At 32.8% G+C, this 5,526-nt stretch overlaps 1 long non-coding RNA gene across 1 annotated transcript; it reads left to right on the forward strand.

Annotated features, from left to right (window-relative positions):
* Window positions 1-3,562: 3,562 nt before the first annotated feature.
* LOC122307804 lies at window positions 3,563-4,939 on the forward strand. Its single transcript, XR_006241822.1, has 3 exons — window positions 3,563-3,702; window positions 3,807-3,845; window positions 3,938-4,939. It is a non-coding gene; the product is annotated as an uncharacterized LOC122307804 (long non-coding RNA).
* Window positions 4,940-5,526: the final 587 nt, after the last annotated feature.

The raw sequence follows: 5,526 nt of genomic DNA on the forward strand, positions 1-5,526 counted from the left end.
AGGTTTATTGCATTTATAACAAATTAAAGTGTCGTTTTGACCTGAATCTTTCTTGGAAAACTTTTTGAAAGATTTCCTCGGAGGAGTTCTATTTTTCTTCAAGAACCTCTGAATTCTTCTTGTTATCATCGCAACTTCTTCATCTTTATCGTCATTTTCCTCATCTTCATCACTTTCACTTTCATGAGGAACAGCTTTAAGTGCTAAGCTCTTCTTTGGCTTTCCTTCTTCTTCTCCTCTTTTCAATGTGTACTCATGGGTGATAAGTGACCCGATGAGTTCATTGACTTCGAGCTTCTTGAGGTCTCTAGCTTCAAGAATCGCTGTAACTTTTGATTCCCAACGTTTTGGTAAAGAGTTGAGAATTTTTCTTACTATCTCCACCTTGGAATAAACTTTGCCAAGAGCTGTCAAGCTGTTTATGATGTTAGTAAAACGAGTGTGCATACTAGAAATAGATTCATCATCATTCATCTTAAACATTTCATATTCATGAGTAAGAATATAAATTTTTGATTCCTTGACTTGCGAAGTTCCTTCATAAGTTACTTCCAAGTTATCCCAAATTTCCTTTGCCGTAGCGCAATTCATTATTCTATTAAACTCATTTCCATTAAGAGCATTATATAATAAATTCATAGCAGTTAAATTTAAAGTATAAAGTCTATCGTCTTCACGATCAAACTCTTCTTCTTCCTTTTTGACCTTTACTCCACCAACCACTTTTGTTGGAATATAAGGTCCATTTACAATACATTTCCATATTTCTCTACCTTGAGCTTGAAGAAATATTCTCATTCTAACTTTCCAGAATGAGTAATTATCTCCACAAAAGAGTGGAGGCCGACTACTAGATTGACCTTCACCAAATGAAGCTGCAATGTTAGCCATAAGATCTTAACTCAAAAGATAGTTAATCTTATAATAGAGCTCTTAGCTCTGATACCAATTGTTGCCCAGATGACTAACACAAGAGGGGGGGTGAATTGAGTTGTATTAAAAAAAAAATAACAATTATAAATCAAATATATAATATAAAATATAAACAAAATATGAAATAACAATAAATATAAAGAGTAAGGGTAAGAGAGAAGCAAACTCAGTATGTTAACGAGGTTCGGCCCCACTGCCTACGTCCTCGCCTCAAGCTACCCCTTGAGGATTCCCAAATTCACTATTCAACCTCCTTCAGGTGGAGATAGAAACCTATTACACCTTTGAACAACACCGCTACAAAGGATCCGTGTAGAACACCCTCTACACTTGCAATCACCTTACACGTGGTGATTCAACTATTCCCTGTGTAGAATACTTTCTACACACACAAGGGTTATACACACCCTTTTTCTGATACAAAAGCTGATAGTGGGTAGGTTATCAGAAAACACTCCTCAACGAGTGAAATAAGAACAATACAGCGCAAGCTATATCTCTTAAAATGAACAAGGATTAAGGCTCAATGTTTAGAGAAGAGAGAATGAAAGCTTTGAATGAATGTTGTATGCTCTTGGTGTTGTAAATGTGAAGCTCTCAAATGATCTATTTATAGGCATATGAGACTTCATATTCAAATTTAAAAAGATTCACATGTCAAAGACAACATCATTCACTTTTTCAAAAAATTCAAATAAAAGGTTCTTCTTTTTCAATTGTCAAAGACAACATCATTCACTTTTTCAAAGAATTCAAATAAAAGGTTCTTCTTTCTCAATTGTCAAAGACAACATCATTCACTTTTTCAAAAAAATCAAACCTAATCTTTTACTTTTGGCATATGACAAAATGAGCACACTTTCATTTTCAAAAAATTCAAACCTAATCTTTTACTTTTTGTATAAGTCTAAAAAAGCATCAATCACTTTTGAAAATATTCAAATAAAACATGCACATGTGAAAGATGACAATCAATCATCTTTAATATTTTCAAAGTTCAACCCTTTAATCAAGGCATGCACATGCAAAAGATGACAATCAATCATCTTTCAAAATTTTCAAATTTAATTTTCAAAAATATTCATGCACATGTGGAAAGTGTATTTTAATGCTTTATGATAAAATATTAATTTTGAGCATTAATCCTAATTTCGAATTTTGAAGAGATTTACAACATTACTCTATAATTTTAATGTAAACTTGTTCCCTTCTTGCTCATGCTTGTTTCCTTGATGTGCTTGACTCCATTGTGTAGACAACTTGAGCTTAAGACTTCTTTATTCTTTGAATTCATTTGTTATCATCAAAATCCATGTGTAGATTTATAATCACATGAAACTTGAAATCTTGAGTTCAACAAATTATATAAAAAATAACTGTACTTATAATTTTTATTTGATTAGATGATTGAACGAGAGTTTCAATTTTTACAAAGATTGTTCTACCGATAGATTTATCGGTAGAACTAATCAATCATTCACAAAATATTTTTTTGGTTAAATATTAAAAAAAAATATTTCTTAACAGTTAAAGAAAAAGAAATAAAAAAATAATTTAAATAATTTCTTAACAGTTAAGGAAAAAAAAGTACCTATAGGTGCAAATGCTTGAGTAGTATCTAGCATTTTTTTGAGTAATTTTATATACAGTCATAGAGGGTATAAATATTACGTAATTATTTTAAAAAAGAGTAGAGTTTATAATTAAAAAATTAATTTTTTTATATAAATTTTATATTAATTTTTTTTTAAAAAAATTATACATATTTATACAATCACAATTATAAATATTATTATTATTAGTTTTTTTATCTTGACAATAGTTTTTAAGTGGAAAAAGGATGGCAAGGAGAATAATAATAATATCATAATACATATGGCGAGCCCTAAGACCCCCGTACACTCTTGCGGATATTTTTCGATCAGTAGGTTATGTCGATGAGTCTACATTGAAATATAAGCTTATTGAAGTGAACCCTATTATTGGTTGAAAATCAGCTACCATTGTTTTTTCCTCCATATCAATTATATTTATGAGATTAACCGATTATTGTTGGCAAAGAAGAAGATGGTCCTCTTTAGAGACTTTGATTGACTATTATTTAGAGGACTGCTACATCCATAAAGAGATTATATAAAAATAATTTTATAAACTAACGTGATTTTATGTGATTCATCATATTTAATACTTTACAATAAAAATAATTTTATAATTTGACAAACTATATGAAACCATATTAATTTGTAAAATTACTTTTATATAATTACTTTATAATTAGAATATTTCTCTTTATTTATTGGGTAAACGAAAAGCTTTTTTTTTTTTTTTTATTATAATTATTTGTAACAAAATACTTACCTTTAGAACCCAGAAAAGAAAAATGTATAAAGATAAAGGAGCTATTTGGATTAGAGTTGATGGGTTATCCACTCTGGTAGGAGTTCTAATCTTATCAAATTGTGAGTTGGAGATACCATAGCGATTGGATAGAACATATTCGATCGGACTTAAGACTTTTGATGAGTAATATTTGTACGTACATGATTTGCAATATTGTTGGAATCTCTTTTATCTTATATTAATAAGTGCCAATAACTTAAGCTACAGTATTTTCGTCTAATATTTTTATTTTTAATTTTACCCTTAATTTTATTTTAAAATTACGGACAGTTTGCTTTTATTTCTGTTTTAGTCTTTAGTGAGATTGTGTCATTCAAAAGAATTTCAGACCACACAAATCTTTCATTCTCGTCTTCGTATTCCTCCCAAGTTCTCTCTCTAAACTCAGACCCATCCTCTATTCTCTCTCTCCGTTTTTTAATTTATTTATTATTTTGTTTATGAATTTGATGATCTGTGATTTTTGTTTGCAGGAGAAGGAAAATATCACTCCGATTGGCTTGAGGATCGTGGTAATTTCAACTCCATGTCTTTTTGCTTACTTTTTTCTTTCTACTTTTTTTTTGCTGAACCTCTCTCTATCTCTCTCTCTCTTTCTCTGAAGCTCACGAACCCAGCTCTCTGCCAAAGCCTCAAGATCCACTCCCTCTGCAAACAACAGGCAATGAAGTGCCGAAATCGATGGTTTCTAACGAGAGAAATGAGAAGCAGCTCCACCAAAATCGATTCCTCCACTCTCTGTGATTTTAATTTCTTTATTATCTCCTAAATTTCCTGCATAATCTTTTCTGATGCTTGGCAGGAACTCGACGAACTGGAGGAAACCAATTTCAGTAATCAAAGGGTGGTTCTCGCCCTCTATGAGACCATGTACTCCGATTTTAATTTCTCTCTATGGTTTCTAATGAGAGAACTGAGAAGCAGCTCCACCAAAATTGATTCCTCTACTCTGTGATTTTAATTTCTTTATTATCTCCTAAATTTCCTGCATAATCTTTTCTGAAGCTTGACAGGGACTTGACGAACTGGAGGAAACCGATTTCAGTAATCAAAGGGTGGTTCTCGCCCTCTATGAGACCATGTACTCGCACGACGTAACCACGATGCCCCAGATCGTCGCCGACTGGAAGGGAATCTCCGTTTCTGTCTTCTGAGCCCAGGCAAAGCATCCCCTCTCTGCGTATCATACGAGTGGGTCACGACGGCTCGCTGATACCCTCCATCTCATCCATGTTGTTTCCAGCGTGAAAGACCAGCAAATCTAGCGGCTTCATGAAGACGACTGGGAACTAAAAAAAAAAAACATAAAATAAAATAAAAGTGAGGAAAGTCATGGAGATGACCCCACTCTTCACTAACTGTTTTGTCCTTGTCCACGGAGGTGGCTTTGGTACTTGGTGCTATAACACATCCTGTCCGATGAGATAAGCACAAGCACACGTTTTGTGATAAGAATTTATTTCAATTACGTCACTATCATATTTTTTTATTTTATTTTGTAGGCCCACGCATGCAAGTTGACATTGTGGTTGAGAGAGTGGATGGGTGTTGCTGTAAAGGTATTTTGGAGGAGAATTTCCAGTGAATTGGTAGTTGAGCATGTGAACCAACATCTCTGTCCTTTTTGGTTGTTGAGCACGTGACAGAAGTAGAGCTGTGATCAGAATGAAAGCATGGAGCATTCTCTACCCTGATGAAACTTTCATAACCTTGGACCAGTGCTTCAATGATTTTCTTGTCAAAATGGACAGAAAGTCTATCAGTACCGATGAAATTACTACCACAAGTCCCATGGCTGAATCTATGGCAATGACTGCAACATGTGCTTGATCATTTCACAACTAGACCACGAGGGCAAAGTGTTACTCTTCCAAGATTAATTTTTTATTTTTTGTGGAAAATAATAGTACATAAATATGGAATTCAATTTGCTTACGATGATTTAACATGAATTCCGAGTGATTATTGGAATTGCACTTGTTTTGGCTGAAAAAACTGCTACTGATGTGAATGGGACAGGGCAGTGGATTAAATTTAGAGGCATGGGGTCTCAACTATAAGATGTACTCATTAGTCTTCAACATGTGCAATGCACAGGAAAGACTGATTTTATTAAATAAAGAATACTTTATGTTACTAAAGTCAGCATATGTTGAGAGATCATATAATAAAATAAAGAATATGAATATTGAT

This window comes from Carya illinoinensis, chromosome 4 (genome assembly GCF_018687715.1).
Source record: "Carya illinoinensis cultivar Pawnee chromosome 4, C.illinoinensisPawnee_v1, whole genome shotgun sequence".
NCBI lineage: Eukaryota > Viridiplantae > Streptophyta > Magnoliopsida > Fagales > Juglandaceae > Carya > Carya illinoinensis.